This window comes from Gorilla gorilla, chromosome 5 (assembly GCF_029281585.2).
Source record: "Gorilla gorilla gorilla isolate KB3781 chromosome 5, NHGRI_mGorGor1-v2.1_pri, whole genome shotgun sequence".
Classification (NCBI taxonomy): Eukaryota; Metazoa; Chordata; class Mammalia; order Primates; family Hominidae; genus Gorilla; species Gorilla gorilla.
Window position 1 is genome coordinate 56,411,504 of NC_073229.2, and position 19,802 is coordinate 56,431,305.

Consider the following 19,802-nt stretch of genomic DNA (forward strand, 5'->3'; position numbering starts at 1 on the left):
GTATTCCCCTATAAGAGGCGTTCCGCTCCAGTTACCAGACATAAAAGTCGTCTTGGTATATCCTCCAACAACCAAATTCACATTATTATTTTCTCAGCCCCTGGTTTATTTCTTAACAAATTTTAACTTCTTTCAGAGACCAAGTCAAATCTTGCCTCTTTCAAAGAGTTCCCTAACTCAGCCTACACATCTTATCTTTTCTGATTTTCTACCACATTTATAGTCCTCAAACAGCACTGGTTACCTGCTACTTAACTTGGTTTTATAATTATTTTATACATCTCCTAGCTAGACTACTGCTCTCAAAGGGAAAAAAAAGACCGGTCTTCTATGTCATTTTCCACTCCATAATCCTCCTCCCACACCTATCATGATACTGGGCAGAGGGAGGCACATGTATTAAGTACTTGATGGACTGAACTAAATGCTTTCTATACATAGATACACCACTTGAGCACAGTGTGCTATATAACAAATATCCATTGCATGCCTAATCTGTGGCAAGCACATTTTTCCTATGTGTTAGACATAGGGCAAGGAGGAAAACACAGATGACTCCTGTCCTAAAAGCTATTACAGTGGAGGGAGGAAGACACTTTGAATTCCGAGTAATCTAATAAGTGTTACAAAGCAAGGTTATTACTGGTTCCAAGAGGTAACATACTTTACAGATTCTCAGTTATGAAACAGAATCATAGAATTTTAGACCTAAATGAGAACCTTGAACTTATTTTCCTCTATCCTTTTACACAAAACATTAGATTTCAGTACAGCCTATCTTTTCACTGGTTCTACACATTGCCTTAATCAACAGAAAGAAAAGACTGGCTTCTTCCCTGTCTCCGATACTCCTCGCTCCCAAGTATGGTAACCACAACCCCTATACATCTATATCCATGATAGAGTCCAGAGCACTGAGAAGACAGCACCGGGCTGAGGATGAGCTACACCTTTACACGCTGGGTTCTCCCATCATCAACACTTTCCAGCCCACACAGTGAACAGAATCCGTATTTTCTGCCCAGAAAATAGCAGCCTGTACTGCCTTTAGGAAAAACAAACAAAACATGCTTCCATACTTCCTTGGATCTACTAATGACAAAAGCACAACACGGTTCTGGGAAATATAGCAAGATAACTGAGTCTATGAGGAAGTAACAAATGAGGATGCCTATCAGCACCTTGGTCTCAAAATCTGTAACAACAATGTACTAAAACGCCAAGGAAACACATGCACATACATGTGAAGTTAGAAACTCTAGGCAACAGGTTGGCTGCCCCGGATCTATACTGACAGGTCGCCCTCCCTAGGTCGTGGGTGTGTCTGATGCCGCACGCAGGCACTGATTCACAACTCTCTCCATAACAACCAGCTCCTACTCAGAGGCTGGCCAGCACAGGGGAGATGAGGGCCCCAGCAGTCCCAAACTTTCCAAACCCCCACCCCGGGGTCCCGGGTTTCGCCTCCTCAGTCCCAGGCAACGTCGTCTCAGACAGGATACGAGACTGCTAGGGAACCTGGGCTGCTCCTGATTCGAACTCCTCTCTTTGGGAGGCTGGTAGAGCCACCCCGAATCCCCGAGACGTCTACTTCCCACTACACCTTCGTGGACTGCGAAACGGACGGCTACCGCTCTCCCAGAGCACTCGGGCCCAAGAAATGACCCTCGTCAGGCCCCGTCCCAGCTCCTCCCCCGCCCCCGGAAAAAGCGGCGGAGCGGCGGGGAGCGGTGCGCGCGGATACGGCGGGGGCGCGCGTCCCCGCGCCCGGGGCCCGCGCAGCAGGTGCGGCCAGGCCCCACCTCCCCTGCAAGGACCCGGCTACTAACCCCAGCGATGTTCCTCTGAGACCAAGCAGCGACACAGACGCCTCTTCCGCCCGCTCCGCACCCCCCTCTGCGCCACCGCCCCCTTGGCCGCTGCCGTGGCCGCCGTAGTCGCCGCCGCCCCGGCTGCCGCGGCGCGCGTCCGCTTTCACGCACTCCGCCGTGGCCGCGCACGCGCCACTGCGCGCTGGCGTCACTTAGCAACCGATCGACAGCGGGCTGCTGGGTCCGGGGATGCAGGCCCAGAAAGTCGCCTAAGGCAGCTTCTGCGGCTTTTTCGCATCGGCCCGACCCTCTGCCCCTCCAGAACAGGGGGCCCCAGGGTGTGGCTGCCCTGCCGGTACCTGGCTCCGGGTAAGTCGCGTCACTACACGTCACTGTATGGCGTCACCGGCGCGCGTCACTACGGATGGGAAGGTCCTGGGCGCCTGTGGAGTGACCTCGTCCAGACCGCCGCAGACCCGATCGGCAAGTTCTTGGAGGTGCAGGAAGGTTCTCCAAGGAGTAGAACCAGAAAGGGATGAGAGCGCGAGCGCGGTTAATGTCGAGGCTGCTAAGTGACGCTCGTTAATTTCGCAGCAGGGTGTGACTGGCCCAGCCTTGACTCTCAGTTTCCTCTCTCAGTAAATGGGCATAATAATACCGGTCCAGCCTACGCTGGAGAATTGTGAGGTGAAAATGAAATAAGGTATGCAAAGGTACTTTGTAAGTATAAAGCCCATTTGACTTGGTGGCTCAAGCCTGTAATCCCAGCACTTTGGGAGGCCGAGGTTGGCGGATCGCTTGAGCTCAGGAGTTCGACACCAGCCTGGGTAACATAGTGAAACCCGGTCTCTACAAAAAAGACAAAAACTAAATGGGCATGTTGGCGCGCGCCTGTAGTCACAAATGCTCGGGGGGCTGAGGTGGGAGGATCGCTTGAACCTGGGGAGTTCAAGATTGCAGTGAACCGTGATCGCGCCGCTGCACTCCAGCCTCTGCAGTGAGAGCAAGACACTGTCTCAAAAAAATGTATTTATTTATCTAGATAGATAAGAGTCCTAGAAATCCGGGTGCAGGTCTGACTCTAGCTGGTGTAGGAAAGTCAGTTATCCCTGACGCTGGAGCAAGCTAGGGGACCGCCCGTGCAGTTGTTGGAGGAGACAAATTGGGAAGGACTTAATTCCGGGCAAAGGAAGCTTCATGAGTAAAAGTAGAAAGTGAAAATGGTCAGGAAAAGCAAGGCTTGGGGCAGGGAGACCCATTTTTAGGCCATTGCAGTACTCCAGACAAGTGATAAGAACATTAAACAAGGCATTGGCAGTGGGAATAGAGGAGGGGATAGATGTTAGCGCCATTAAGGTGGTAGAATTCACAGCATTGAGTGCGGATAAATGAGTAGGCCAGGTTTCTAGCATGAGTGCTGAGGTAGACAGTGGTAACATGTAGCAAGATGGCAAGCTACATGAGTCTTGATTATCCACAAGTGTCTAAGTTACTATTATAGATAGTGATGGTGACATTTCTTAGGAGGATGACCAGATATGTGGAGTATGATGATGAGTTCAAATATGGATATGTTTGTTAGGGAAACATTTCCTCTCCATTCACAATGTCTTTCTTCCATGTGGAATGATATCCATTAGTGTAATACTCTCCTGGTTTCTCATATACCTGTCTGCAACTCACTCTTCCCTAGAGGAGTGATTTCCTGATTGGTGAACTTAAATGGGAGAAACTGGACATGTGGCATCTATCCCATTCTTTTTCTCTTAAAAGATAACTATCTTCGGGGAACTGTCCTGGTGTTCTTTTCCGTTTCTTCTGGAGCAGGGCTTGTGGGTAGGGACAAGGGTGCCTAGTCCAGGGCTACAAAGAGAGTATATGTATTTAATTCCAGAGTTTGGCATTAGGAAGCTGTCAGTCCACAGATAATATTTAATACCAGCTTTGTCAGCTGTGTTACACAGAATAATGATCCCCCCCAACCAAAAAAAAAAAGGATGACCACACCCTAATACTCAGAACCCATGAATATGTTATATTATGTGGCAAAAGGGACTTTGCAGATATGATTAAATGATGTATCTAGGGAGATTATCCTGGATTGTCTGACTGGGCTGGAGGCAGGAGGGTCAGAGTCAGAGAAGGAGATGTGATGATGGAAGCAGAGGTCAGACAGAGATTTGAAGATGCTATACTGTTGGCTTTGGAGATGGACCCAAGAAACGCAAGCAAATTGTAGAAGCTGGAGAAGGCAAGGAAATGGATTCTTCTCTAGCACCCTAGGAACACAGCCCTGCCAACACCTTGATTTTAGGACTTCTGACTTCTAGAACTGGGAGATAAGAAACTTGTATGTTTTAAGGTACCAAGTTTGTGCTAACTTGTTACAACAGCAATAGGAAACTGATACAGTGAGTAATAAAGATAACAGTTGGTTTCCTGCAGCTTTCTCCATTACCTGGAAAAGAAGGGTACAATTCAGTAGGTCCCCTCAGAGACTATAGCAATATGACTGTGACCTGATGGAACCTCCACATCTAGAGAAAAATGTCCAATAAACACTCAAACTATACAGGTCTATGAATGAGGAAAGAGGTTGAGTTAAAATAGATTTGGAAGAAATAAATTAATAATTGGTAATTTAAGCCCGAGGCATGGATGAGATCAATCAGGGAGAAAATACAGAAGACATAATAAGGAGAGGCAAGGATAGGGCCCCTGGAGAGCACTAACTTTAAAAGGAGGTGAAGATGATCAGAAGCCCAAAAAGAAGTCTGAGGAAGAATGGCCAGAGAGAGAAAAGGAGAACTAGGTGAGCCTAATGCCTCTGAAGCCAAGCAAGCAAGATGGAGAGGGGTCAACAGAGTCAGAGACCACAAAAAGGCCAAGTATATCAAGAACTGGAAAGCATTCACTGGATTTAGCAACAGAAAAGTGATTGGTAACCAACAACAGCAAACTTCAATGGGATAGTGGAGATAGATACCAAATCACTGAGATCTGAAAGGCAGAACAATATAGTGGATTGGCCTCTAGACTAGTTTGATGGGAGTTTTGAGATTCTAGTCTTGATTCTGGCCATTAACTAGCTAGATAACTTTGAACAAATCCCTCAATTACTCCAGGCTTTGGTTTTCTCATCTGGCAAAGGATGAGATCAAGCTGAGTCTATAATTTTCTCATTAATTCCTAGATAATCCCCCCAGTTTTATTTTTTTATTTTTTGTCATATCTGATTCAATACTTTTATTTATTTTTATTTTTTATTTTTGAGACAGCATCTTGCTCTGTTGCCCAGTCTGGAGTGCAGTGGTACAATCTTGGCTCACTGCAGCCTCAACCCCCTGGGCTCAATCACCCCAATTTCATATCAGACTCACTTGCTTATAACAGCACACTTCAAATCCTTCTCAGACAATTTTCCAACCATTAAGAATCAGTATATTTCATGCCAGCTTCTGTCCTAGATACTATGACTATAACACAGTTTTCAAGGAACTCACAATTTGGAGAGAGAGAGAGAAATACTAAGTATGTAACTAGCTGTCGTAGTTCTTTAAAAAAAAAAAAAGAAAAAAAAGTAAGGCCAGGCGCGGTGGCTTATGCCTGTAATCCTAGCACTTTGGGAGGCTGAGGCGGGTAGATCACCTGAGGTCAGGAGTTTGAGATCAGCCTGACCAATATGATGAAAACCCGTCTCTACTGAAAATACAAAAATTAGCCAGGCATGGTGGCATGTGCCGTCATCACAGCTACTCAGGAGGCTGAGACAGGAGAATCACTTGAATCCGGGAGGCAGAAGTTGTATAGAGCCAAGATCTCGCCATTGGACTCCAGCCTGGGCAACAAGAGCAAACCTCCGTCTCAAAAAAAAATAAAATAAAATAAAATAAGTAAATAAATAAAAATTAAAAATAATAAGATAGACCTGATTGTGGTGGCTCATGCCCCGTAATCCCAGTGCTTTGGAAGGCCAAAATGGGAAGATCACCTGAGGCCAGGAGTTTGAGACCAGCCTGGGCAACATAGCCAGACACCCATCTCTACAAAAATTTTCTAAAAATTAGCCAGGTGTGGTGGTGCGCACCTGCGGTTCTAACTACTTGGGAGGCTGAGGCAAGAGGATTGGGTGAGCCCAGGAGTTTGAGGTTACAGTAAGCTATGACTGTGCCAGTGCACTTCAGCCTGGGCAACAGAGCAAGACCCTGTCTCAAAAAATAAGTTTAAAAGCTAGATATAAATATATTGTAAGTATAATACAATATACTATAACGGAATCTGTATGAAGTGAAATGAGGGATATATAAAGTGATACAGATAAGGGAGCAGTTAGCTCTATCTAATGGAAGTCAAGAGTGTTGTACTTACCTACACTGTCAGGTAAACACAGTATGCCTCAAAAATGGACACAAATATATTAAGGCATTTCCATGGAGGTAAAAAAAGAACAGGAGAATTGTGCTAAACCAGCGTTGTCACCTAACATTCCTTCTAGGTAGTTTTGTTGTGATCTAAATGAATATTTATATATAACTGTTTCTAAACTAAAATTGGTTAATTGTTAAAATGGACACAAATAAAAGTTAAATGCAAGAATAATTTATATTTTTCCAGTAGATTCAAGAGGAAATATTTATTGTCACTAATGCCATGCTTTGATACATTTGCTTGTCTAATCCTCATGTATTATCTTACTTAATTTTGTAAACATTAGCTTATTGTATAGATCACTGACAAAGTATCTGTTTTAGCAAATAGGGACAAAGTTTAAATAATTTGGCCAAGGTCATAGTAGACCAAGATTTGGACCCAGCACAAGCATCCTCTTTCCAGGAAACCTTCCCTCAGGCCCTTAGTTGGTTTAAGTGCCCTCTCTCTGTACTATTAGCATATGCACACACATTCATTTTAGCGTTGACTTTAATAATAAGGATGTTTACCATGTACCAGATACATAGTACTTGCACCTATGTTATCTATGTTTAAGTGTTTTGTAGGCATTAGTTCATTTAAGCTTCATAACTGCCCTTTGAAGTAGGTGATATTATTCACAATATTTTATAAAACAGGAAGCCAAGGCATAGAAAGGTTAAGTAATTACTCGAGGTACAATTAATAAGTGATAAAGCTAGGATTCGAATCCATGCTTTTAACCCCCCAGGCTTCATACTATGTACCCTTTCCCTTATACTGAGGAATTCTAGAAGGCATAGTTGACAGGTTGTTGTGTGTGATATCACTCTGTGTTCCTCATATGAACACAAGAGAATTTTCTCTCTGAGCCACAAGTCATGAAATATTTGGCTACCCTTGAGTAACTGATGTGTTTTCTCTTTATAGGCAATGTGAATTATATAACTGCCTGTTTTTCACTTTTCACTTTGCCAAGAAGCTCTGAGTAAATTTGTTGGCTCAGCATTTGTAAGTGGGTGAATTGGCCTGCATATCTGTATTCTGTTGCTTTGAAATTTTTAAAAATAAATAGTTGAGAGAAAAATAATGTAAATTTTCTTTATTTTCCAAGTTGTTGACAATGTACAATGATAATTTTTATAATTAGAAAAATAAACTTTGTTCTTAAAAGAATGTTTGAAGCTTCAAATGATTTCTCATGCTTTGACTCTGTGAATAAGAGCTGGTTTCAGGTTAAGTTGCATGAGTTAAATATAGAATCCAGGTTCATATAAAACCAAGACTTCTATATGACCTGGAAAGTCCAGATCAATAGAATTGTTCAGACGGATCAAAAAGTATTTTAAGTAGCATAAAATAGTTGTAGCCCTTCTTGTTTTTAACTTATGTTTAAGTAATTTGAAACCACTTTTAGGTTATTTGGACACATGCTCCCTCGCTTTAGAAATCAAAAAACCCATTATCTTCCTATATGCTGATGATATTTTATTATAATAAACTTTATGGCTGATTTTGTTGCTCACCATTTATCAGAAGGAATGGATCAATATCACCTGTTCCAAAACTAAAATAATTTTGTGGGGCACATGTCCTCAAATTTAATTGGCTTAGATCCAGTAACTAAATACCACATTAATTTATTTACTTAAGGGTGTGTTTTGCAAGTAATTCTTCCAGGTAGATTTACTGGCCAGCCACTTTGCTAAAAGCCATACATTTCATGGGAGCATTAATTAGATTTTCCTACCGTCAGAGTGAGCAACTGATCATTTCTTCTTCGAAAAATTTAAATCCAAATTTTGATCATTCTCCAACAGAGCATTCTAATGCCTAAATGGCCTAGGCAGGTGGGTAAGTACTCTATACTCAGCCCGGCAGATTGTTGCTATGTGGTATAAGCATCCAAAGTTGCCAGATTTGAAATCTGTTGACCTCTAAATATTGGTAACTAATGGGAATTTTTTTTAAAGAAAAGAAAAACATGACTTGTCTGTGAGTTCGCAGACCTCTTGCTCTATTGGATGGAACTTGATGGTCTTGAACACTTATTTTTTTTATTTTTGAAGAGTTGTTTTTTTAAGGAAAATCCTAGATTGCCTGCAGGGGCTCTCTCTATTCACTACCATATGGAGAGGAATGTTCCTATTTAGGTGAGAATCTTAATGGGGTGACTCACTCTTCACAAAAGGCTGTCAGCCCTCTACCATCTGCTTTTTAGATTACTGAATTCTAAACAGTATGTATCTGCCTTTAGTCAGCCACACAATACTAGCTGGTCCATCAGGACACTGCATACCAGACCATATTGTCCTGAGCACACACACAGAAACCTTCCTCATCCACCACCAAGAGTGTTTTCATGGCTTGTATTTTGAGTATTGTCTCTTCTGCATATGTTAAGCAATTCTGGAAGAGACAACTCCACAGAGCCCACCAGTGCATTGTGTGGGCAAATAGGCAAAGCTTCCCCTCTGCCCTCTGAAGCTGTGCTGAAAATGAACTGACAATATGCAGATTAGGAGAAAAGGGTATGCAAATTTATTAACGTGCATAAGCACAGGGGAATCACAGGAGAATGATTATCCAGTAACACAACGAGGTCCAGATGCTTATATACCCTTCATAAGAGAAGGAGAGATGGGGGAGATGTGGTAATTTTAAGGGACAGTAAGTTATTTTTAGGAGGAATAAATGGCTCCAATGCTCAGGCAATGGTTAGTAAATGATTCTCTTTGGGAATTGAGTGGGAAGGGAAAGTGGATGATAGTTTGGGACAAAGTTTGGGCTCTACGTGTGGTGTTTAATTTTCAGTCTCTTCCTCTAATGTGAGGTTTAATCTCTAGTTAATGAAATTTCAGGGAGGGGATCAAAGGCAATTGTGTTCCTCTTTGATGGGTCCAATTTATAGGTATATAAGGGAACTAAAGAGAAGAGCCTCATCCCGAGCTTTAGGAGAGAGAAGATTGGAGATGGGATGTGGGTGAAGAGGTGTCAGATTTTGAAGCTGCTTCTTTAGTACTTCAAAGTGCCATATATTGGGGTATCATCTTCTAAGCTCCAGTAGCTTTTACTATAGGATTGTTACTGTGCACTTGATCACATGAGAATTTTCTTTCAGAGCCAGGTATCATGAAGAGCTTGGCTACTCTTGAATAACTGATGTGTCTTGCTTACAGCAAGTCAGTTGCATAACTGGATATGTGTTCCTTTTCACCTTAGCTGCCATGAAGCTCTGAGTCAAAGTGTGGCTCCATTTTAGTGCCTGAGTAGAAACCTGTGGTCTGTATATCTGCATTCTAATTTGTTTTCTCCTGGTACTGAAACTTGTACTTAAGTTTGGGTTTTCTCCTTCTCTGGTTTATCTATAATTTCCTTTTGTGACGGAATCTCACTCTATTGCCTGGGCTGGCTGGAGTGCAATGGCGAATCTCAGCTCACTGCAACCTCCGCCTGCCAGGTTCACGCAGTTCTTCTGCCTCAGCCTCCCAAGTAGCTGGGATTACAGGTGCATACCACCACACCTGGCTAATTTTTTGTATTTTTAGTAGAGACGGGGTTTCACTATGTTGGCCAGACTGGTCTTGAACTCCTGACCCCATGATCCACCCGCCTCGGCCTCCCAAAGTGCTGGGATTATAAGCGTGAGCCACTGCACCCAGCCGGCTTATCTATAATTTTCTACATTGTGTTTGTAATTTCACTAGCCACCTCAAGTTGTTTGTGAAAAAACTAGGAAAATGAATGGTAAATATACTTATGATGACTATCTTATTCCTAGTCCCTTTCCCTCATTTCGGGTAAAAGTTAAAACTTATACACCTGGCCAGGCACAGTGACTCATACCTGGAATCCCAGGACTTTGGGAGGCCAAGGCAGGCAGATCAACTGGAGGCCAGGAGTTTGAGACCAGCCTGGCCAACATGGTGAAACCCCGTCTCTACTAAAAATACAAAAATGAGCCAGGCATGGTGGTGTGTACCTGTAATCCCAGCTACTTGGGAGGCTGAGGCACGAGAATTGCTTGAGCCTGGGAAGCAGAGGATGCAGTGAGCTGAGATTGTGCCACTGCATTCCAGCCTGGGTGACACAGTGAGACTCTTCTCAAAAAAAGAAAGAAAAAAAAACAAAACTTATACACCCTTCTCTGCTAAGAGTATATCTTGTTTATGAGTTCTCTAGCATTTTACATAAGATAAATAGAGCTAAAACGATGAATTGTCTTTTAATGTTATTGCAGCTCTGCAGCATGTCATTCTCTTAACTTTGCTTTTTTTTTTTTTTTTTTTTTTCCTGAGGGAGATGGATAGGTGAAGTAATGGTTGACAAGCATAAGTGGGAAGCTTCAAGTCCCAGGTTCTCCCATCAAATCATTTTCTCACAATCTTGCTCAGTATTCTCTTCTAGTAGGCCAGAATTTGAAGGATTAGCTCTCTGTATATCTAATCTAAATCCTACTCCTTGTTTTAAACTCTTTTTGATTTCAAATATTAATGATCTGGTACTATTCACTAGTGTATCTATTTCCACATACTTTCTTTAACTGGAGGTACATGGAAGATTCTAAGCAGGATTCATTGTTGTCTTAATACATCTTTTATATTTGCTAAGCTGAAGGCAGAAAGGTAACTGAGTGCTATGACTATTCTTAGGCATTGTCATCAACACCAATGTGTCTATGATTTAATATTTTAATACTGTACTTACCTTGAGAACTGGACAGTAAAGTTGCTTTGTAAATGTAAGGTAAACATTTCAAATATACTATAATCTTTGTAGTCATATTTTGTATTTTTTCATTGCTTAATATACCCTGAGCCAAAAAAAACAAAAAAAAACAAAAAAAATAGCCTAGGCTATTTCCTACTTCAATTTTCATTTACTTGGCTACTTTGTGCCAGGCACAGAGGGGATACAGAGATGGAGGATACTGTTTCTGATCTAAAGGAGCTAACAGTCTAGAACTGCACTGTCCAGTATGGTAGCCTGTAATCACATGTGGCCATTTTAATTTAAATTAAAAATCCAGTTTCTCAGTCATACTAGCCATATTTCAAGAAGCCAATAGTGGGCGGGCACTGTGGCTCACACCTGTAATCCAGCACTTTGAGAAGCCAAGGCCATAGAATTGCTTGAGCCCAGGAGTTCAAGACAAGCCTGGCAAAATAGTGAAACCCCATGTCTGCAAACATAAATAAATAAATAAATAATAGTGGGGCACGGTAGTGTGTGCCTCTAGTCCATGCTACTTGGAAGGCTGAGGCAGGAGAATCGCTTGAGCCCAGGAATTTGAGGCTGCAGTGAGCCAAGATCTCACCATCACACTCCAGCCCAACCAACAGAGGGAGACCCCATCTCAAAAAAAAAAAAAAAAAGAAAAAAAATTGTCACTAGCTACTGTATTGGACAGTGCATGTATACAACATTTCTATTATTGCAGAAAGTACTTTTGGATTGTGTTGGTCTAAAACTCATATGAGACTCAGACACGTAAAGTAGGGCAAGGCAATTTCAGACAGAAAGATCGTGTGTGAAGTATGCATAAGAATGACTTGGGGGGCATGTTGATTCCTGCTGCCAGATATTCTCATTTAAGGGGTAGCAGGAGAGCCTGTGTTTTTAACAAATACCCCAGGTGATTCTGATGCGGAAGGTGTGTGGACTACACAGAAAAATCATGTAGGGTAAGTGGCAATCGCCTAATAGAATGATTCTGAACTTCCTACTTAAATGGCATCTGGTGCTTCAGCCAATCTAATTTTGACATAGCCAGATAAGAGTGTGGTGAATACATTTGTACCTCAAGTGTTGTAGAGCATTTTGTACTCTTTAGGTGTCTAAAGACATATCAAAGGTTATAGGTGTCTTTAATTTGTCATGTACATTTTGAATACTTTAAAAGGATGTGTTTCAGTCAGGATAGGCTAGATTATGCAACAGTAAAAACCCCAAAAACATCAATGTATTTTTCCAAAAGGGAAAGAGAGAACTCTAGAGGATCTCACACTACCAAGAGTCCAGAAAAGACAGACATCACTTCTCACAATTCATGTCAAAACTCAACACAGAACCAACCCTAAGGAAGCCAGAAAGTGCAGTCCTACCATGTGTTCAAAAGAGAAACAGAACCAGATAAGGGTGAGCAGCACCTATGATTACCACGTGATGGTAAAGGAAATAATGGTGATCGTGCTGCAAGACAGATGAGACTTCCAGACACACACAGTGGTGGTGAATGGCAGAGATGTGTAGGACTAGGATGAGTTTTAGAGAAATTCTTGACTGAGAAAGAAGCCAACATGAAATGACGAAGAACTGAAGGTTGAGTTAGAGTGTTTTGTAGACAAACACCGTTGACTACCTCTCTCTTTAAGACAAAGGCTTGATCCTGAAAGGGATCTTAATCTAAGGTTTTGGGTTTTGTTTTGAGACAGGGTCTTGCTGTGTCACCCAAGTCAGAGTGCAGTAGTGCAATCGCAGCTCACTGCAACCTCAACCCTCTGGGCTCAAGCAATCCTCCTGCCTCAGCCTCCCGAGTAGCTGGGGCTGCAGGCATACACCACTGTGCCCAGCTAATTTCTTTTAAATTATTATTTGTAGAGATGAAGTCTCGTTCTGTTGCCCAAGCTGGTCTGGAACTCCTGGGCTCAAGCAATCCTCCTGCCTCTGCCTCCCAAACTGCTGAGATGATAGGCATGAGCCACCATGCCCAGCCTGAAGCTTTGGGTTCTTGAGAGGATGATGTAAAATATTATGATATAGGCAAAGGGACACATCTGTAAGCTGACACTACTATGTCAGAGAAGGATCAAACAGCCAGCAGTCTCAGAAGAGTCCTGCTTCTGTCTAATCTGGGGAGAAGAATGTTCAGTCCAATGCTACCTGAAGGGCCCCAGGCAGTAGACCCTGGTGCAGAAGGAGAAAAGTAGCTCCAGGAGAAGCCATTTAATTCCACTGATAGCAGGAGTCAGCTATTCTGGATTTTGGTGGTTTTGTTTTGTTTTGTTTTGTTTTGTTTTGTTTTGGTCTTGGTTTACTTTCTTCAAGCTATTGAATGCCCCTATATATGACTATGATTTTTCTAATGTCTGCACACATCAGTGTGTGTATCTAAACTGTATAACTCATAAATATTCAGTGACTCACCTTGTAAAAGGATTTCAGTCTCTTGCTCTAGTGAAGCAAGATCACGTGAACACTAATTTTGACCAGCGAAATGTAAATGAAACTAATGTGTATTAGTTCTAGCTGAAGTTTTTATGCTCTCTGTTCCTCTGCCAAGATGACCAACAGTGTTCCAGAAAAAAACTGTGCCATTGATTTTAGCTGAGACCCTCAGAGGCCTGTGTAGTGTGAGGAGAAATAAATCTTTGTTGTTGTAAGCCACTGATTTTGGGGATCATTGTTACTGTAGCATAACCCAGCCCATACTAACTGATATTATGTGGATTCTGTCACCATCTGTGCAGAGTAGGCCATTGAGATCCATCAGGCAATGATGGATTAGAATGAAAAATAAAGGAGAAATGTATGTTCCAAAATACTGTTTTATAATGATAAAAAGCCAAATGAAGAAGATATAATTGGGCCAGGCATGGTGGTTCATGCCTGTAATCCCAGCACTTTGGAAGGCCAAGGTGGGCAGATCACCTGAGGTCAGGAGTTGGAGACCAGCCTGGCCAACATGGAGAAACCTTGTCTCTACTAAAAATACAAAAATTAGCCAGGCGTGGTGGCACGCGCCTGTAGTCCCAGCTACTTGGGAGGCTCAGGCCGGAGAATCGCTTGAACCCAGGAGGTGGAGGTTTCAGTGAGCCAAGATCACGCTATTGCACTCCAGCCTGGGCAACAAGAGTGAAACTCTGACTCAAAAATATATATATATAGTTGTTATAAATCTCTATACATCAAGCAGTTTAGTAGCAAACTACATAAGGCAAAACCTTTTAAAAAATACAAGGAGATTTTCATAAAACTATAATTTTATTAGAAGGCTTAATACGTGTTTCTAAACTTTGATGTACCAAATGACTAATAATAATAACAAGGCTATGGAGGATTTTAATTAAACTCTCAACAAGCTTGATATAATAGTTTTGAATAGAACTTAGTATCTTATAATAGAAAATACAACTATTCTTGTCCAAGGAACATTCACAAAAATCAATCATATGCTTGTTCACAAAGAAAATTTTAAAATGGTAAACTTCAAAAAGAAGAAATGATACAGTGTATGTTCTCTAGCCACAATGAAATTAGAACTAATATTAAAAGATTGCAAAACAGAAATTATCCTGAGATAGAGGAAATACAAACTGCAATTATTTTCTTTTAACTTTTAGGTTTGGGGTGCAAGTGCAGGTTTGTTCCATGGGTAAACTTGTCTCACAGGGGTTTGTTGTACAGATTATTTCATCACCCAGGTATTAAGCCCAACACCCAATAGTTATCTTTTCTGGTCCTATTTTTTTTAATTATAGAAGAATAGCAATGGGCACTTTATATATCAAAAGCTGTCTTGTGTAACCAAAACAATTCTCAGAGGAAAAAAATAATAAATTAACTTTTGAGACCAAGCGTGGTGGCTCACACCTGTAATCCCAGCACTTTGGGAGGCCGAGGCTGGTGGATCACCTGAGGTCAGGAGTTCGAGACCAGCCTGGCCAACACAGTGAAACCCTGTCTCTACTAAAAATACAAAAAAAAAAAAAAAAAAATCAGCCAGCGTGGTGGCACATGCCTGTATCCCAACTATTTGGGAGGCTGATGCACGAGAATCATTTGAACCCAGGAGGCAGAGGTTGCAGTCAGCCAAGATCGTGCCACTGCACTCCAGCCTGGGCAACAGAGGGAGACGCCATCTCAAAAAAAAGTACTTTTGAGATTAAAAAAAAAAAATTGTAAATAAGTGAATTAATCATTCCACTTAGAAAAAAGAAGGGAGGTCGGACACAGTGGCTCATGCCTGTAATCCCAGCACTTTGGGAGGCCAAGGCAGGCGGATCACCTGAGCTCAGGAGTTCAAGACCAGCCTGGACAACATGGTGAAACTCCGTCTCTACTAAAAATACAAAAAATTAGCCGGGCGTGGTGGTGCAGTCCTGTAATCCCAGCTACTCAGGAGGCTGAGGCAGGAGAATTGCTTGAACCCAGGAGGCAGAGGTTGCAGTGAGCCAAGATCGTGCCACTGCACTCCAGCCTGGGTGACAGAGAGAGACTTTGTCTCAAAAAAAAAAAAAAAAAGGGAAACTGAGAAACTGGGGATGGAGGTGGATATAGAAGTGTACCAGTTAGTTACGGCTACAAAAATGCTGCATAACGAACACACACAATCTCAGTGGTATATAGCGATAAGCATTTATTTCTTGCTCATGCTGATCAGCTAAGATCCCTGTGCTTCAACTGTGGAACACTCTGGAGTCCAGGTGGGAAGGGCAGTGGCTCACTGGAGCATGGTTTTCTCATGGTGACGGCAGCAGTGCAAGAGCACAAGCCTGACCACAGAAACATGTCGGGTCTCTGCCCAGGTCACATCTGCTAACATTCTCAGATCCTACCACTCTCTTTCTCACTCACTCCACTGTAATTGCTTTGGCCTCTTTGCTCTTCCTGCTGCTCTCCCTGTGCCACCACGCCAGCTGATTTTTTTTTTTTTTTTTGTATTTTTAGTAGAGACAGAGTGCCCCCCGCCTAGCATATTCATTCCCATGGCTCACTACCTCACTTCAGGTTTCAGCGTCAATGTCTTTTGTCAATGAGGTCTTTTCCGACCAACCTGTATAAAATAGCAACTTTACCTGTATTCCACCTTTCTCCATAGCAGCAACTATCAACAGCAATTTATATCTACACACATACATGTATACTTGTTTATTTATTGGCTTCTCCACTAGAATGTAAGCTCTGTGAATTTAGCACTTTGATTTGCTCACTGCTGTTTCCCCAGCACCTTTAGCAGTAACTGGCAAATAGTAGAACCTAAATAAAAATGTATTAAATGAAGAAGTGAGAAACCATTCAGATTGCAAAAAGTAAAGTTTGATCCCTCCTGTTGTTAAGTTTGTGGAGCAACTTAACTCTTCAACACTGCTAGTAGACATGTATAGTACAATAGTATAATCAGTGTTTCAGAGACTGCTCATTTACTTCCAATATCAGTTCTCCCTTTCTTCCTTACTAATAGAATCCACTATTTTTTGTAGAGCATTTAACCACCCAGAATAAAGATGACACATCCCAGTCTCTCTTGCAGCTAGGTGTGATCAGGTGACTAAGTGCTGGCCAACAGTATATACTTGGAAGTCTTTCTTCTCCTCTTCTCCCTTCTTGCTGGCTGGAATGTGTATGTGATGAGTGAAGTTTGGACATCCATATTGCACTACAAGATGAAGGCCACATGCTAAAAATGGTGCAGCAGCAAGACGGAAGTCTCCTGTATCCCTGATGATTTTGTGAAGCCACCACTCCACCCTTACGCTGCCTAGCTCTGGATTTGTTTTATATAAGTGAGAAATGTTTTGCTATTTTTAAACCTGCTGTTATTTTGGGCTTAGTATCACTTGCAACTAAACCTAATCTTAATAGATAAATCACTTTGGAGAATAATTTGACATATCTAATGAAGTTGAAGATGGCATGTGCCAGGACCCAGAAATTTCACTCCTAGGTGTAACTCCTAGATGTAACCCTAGATATAGTTCTCCCAGCTGGGCACAGTGGCTCACGCCTGTAATCCCAGCACTTTGGGAGGCTGAGGCAGGTGGATCACCTGAGGTCGGGAGTTCGAGACCAGCCTGACTAACATGGAGAAACCCCATCTCTACTAAAAATACAAAATTATCCGGGTGTGGTGGTGCATGCCTGTAATCCCACCTACTCGGAAGGCTGAGGCCGGAGAATCGCTTGAACCCAGGTGGTAGAAGTTGCAGGGTGAGCCGAGATGACACCATTGCACTCCAGCCTGGGCAACAAGAGTGAAACTCTTTCTCAAAAAAAAGAAAAAAAAAGAAATAGTTCTCCCATATCTATTCATGGAGACATGTACAAGCATATTCATAGTAGTGTTGCTTCTAATAAGAAAAATATGAAAGGCCGGATGCGGTGGCTCATGCCTGTAATCCCAACACTTTGGGAGGCTGAGGCAGGCGGATTACCTGAGGTCAGGAGTTCGAGACCAGCCTGGCCAACATGGTGAAACTCCGTCTCTACTAAAAATACAAAAATTAGCCGGGCGTGGTGGCACATGCCTGTAATCCCAGCTACTTGGGAGGCTGAGGCAGGAGAATTGCTTGAGCCTGGGAGAAGGAGGTTGCAGTGAGGCAAGATCATGCCACTGCACTCCAGCCTGGCCGGCAGCACGAGACTGTCTCAAAAAAAAAAAAAGAAAGTCTTTAATATCTAGAAACAGAAGAATGGATAAATAGTGGTATTTACAAAATAAATATTTACAAAAAACAGTATACAACAGGGGATATGAATTAACTAGCATATACATATCAACACAGATTAGCTGTATATTATATTTTTGCATACGTTTTTTAAAAAGCAAAAGAATATTACATATTGCTAAGAAGAGAACACTCTTCATCTTGCTCCTAACCAAAAGTGTTCCTCTTGGCTGGGCGCTGTGGCTCACGCCTGTTATCCTAGCTCTTCAGGAGGCTGAGGTGGGCTGATCGCTTGAGTCCAGGAGTTTGAGACCAGCCTGGGCAATATGGTGAAACCTCACCTTTACTAAAAAGACAAAACATTAGCCAGGTATGGTAGCATGTGCCTGTACTGCCAGATACTGGGGAGGCTGAGGTGGGAGGATCCCCTGAATTTGGGAAGTCAAGGCTGCAGTGAGCAGAGATTATGCCACTGCACTCCAGCCTGGACGACAAGAGTGAGACCCTGTCTCAAAAAACAAAACAAAACAAAAGTGTTCCTCTTACTCATTTTTCCCCCCATTTATAATTGTTTCCTTAAAACAGGATCTCACTCTGTCGCCCAGACTGGAGTGCAGTGGCACAATCTTGGCTCACATCAACCTCCACCTCCGAGGCTCAAGCGATTCTCCTGCCTCAGCCTCCCGAGTTGCTGGGATTACAGGCATGCACCCCTACCACCTGGCTAATTTTTATATTTTTAGTAGAGACAGGGTTTCACCATGTTGGCCAGGCTGATCTTGAACTCCTGATCTCAAATGATCCACCCGCCTCGGCCTCCCAAAGTGCTAGGATTACAGGCATGAGCCACCGCACTCTATCAACCTTTTGTTTTTAATTGAAGTCTGACATATATACAGTAAAGTGTACAAATAATCATTATGCAGCTTCTTGGATTTTCACAAAGCAAGCCCAGGTCAAAAAATAGAACATAGCCAGCACCCCAGATAGCCCCTATTATTATTATTTTATTTTTATTTTTATTTTTATTTTTACTTGTTGAGACAGGGTCTTGCTATGTCACCCAGGCTGGAGTGCATTGATGTGATCATGGCTTACTGCAGGCTTAACCTCTCAGGCCCAAGTAATCCTCCTATCGCAGCCTCCCAAGTAGCTAGGACCACAGGCATACACCACCAAGCCCAGCTAATTTTTAAATTTTTTTGGAGAGATGATGTCTCACTATGTTGCCCAGGCTGGTCTCCAACTCCTGGGCTCAAGGAGTTCTCCTGCCTCGGCCTTGCAAAGTGCTGAGATTACAGCCATAAACCACTGCACCTGGCCTTACCAGTTAGCCCCTATGATACTGAAGAAAAGGATTTCGTTCAGTCACTGGAGGAGAGTCGCTCTCTCTGTGTCTCCTGCCAGATGAAAATCAAGAAGCATCTATCCTAATTGTAACTAACAGCCATCCTTAAACCAAGAGGAATACCAGCTGTAGGATGAAAAAAACAATACTGAAGTTCAGAGTAAGGAGACAGAAAAAGCCTGACACCTTTTGATGACATTATTGTTTGAACTGTCTCAACCAAAACTGAAATGTACTTTCCCTCTGTACCCCAATTACATGAGCTTTTAGTTTCATTATTAAATCTGATTGAATTGATTTTTCTGTTTCTTGCAGCCAAAAGCATTCAATGTGATACAAACAGGTTAAAATCTATCATTATTTTATTTCATTGATTTAGGTCAGAACTTGAAATAGCTAACATGTCTTTCTTTTTAATTTTATTCAAAATTCACCAAGCCAGATATTGTTTTCTTTCATTTGATGACTATTATTAGAGAAATAATAATAGATAATGCTGTTTATTACATGCCCGAAACTATTCTAAGCATTTTTACATCTATTAACTAATTTCACGTCTTCAGCAATCCCGTGAGATATAGAATATTATGGTGATTACACCATTATACAGATGAGGTTTAACCAACCCCAGCCCATTTCAAGAAAGGAAAATATGAGAATACTCTAGTACATTACAGTACAGTAGCCACTAGCCACCAACTGCGGCTATTGAGCACTTGAAATGTGGTCTAAGTATAGTGCTGTATGCACCAGATTTCAAAGACTTTGTATAAATAATAGAGTATAAAATATCTCGTTAGTAAGTATATCATATTGACTATCCATTGAAATATATATATTTTTGTT

The 19,802-nt window shown here is 42.2% G+C and overlaps 2 protein-coding genes across 3 annotated transcripts in view; one reads left to right on the top strand and one right to left on the bottom strand.

Moving 5' to 3' along the window:
• The window catches only part of BTBD9 (BTB domain containing 9), a 482,019-nt gene extending 480,106 nt beyond the window's left edge, over positions 1-1,913 (bottom strand). The window contains exon 1 of one of the 2 annotated variants that reach the window (XM_019029706.4): positions 1,830-1,913. The gene's annotated coding sequence lies outside the window, so the exon portion shown is untranslated. Of the gene's footprint in view, positions 1-1,603; positions 1,666-1,829 lie in introns of those variants that run through there. The other variant, XM_063707576.1, reaches the window with a different exon arrangement.
• The window catches only part of DNAH8 (dynein axonemal heavy chain 8), a 394,484-nt gene continuing 376,409 nt past the window's right edge, over positions 1,728-19,802 (top strand). The window contains exon 1 of the mRNA XM_063707575.1: positions 1,728-2,180. The gene's annotated coding sequence lies outside the window, so the exon portion shown is untranslated. The remainder of the gene's footprint in view (positions 2,181-19,802) is intronic.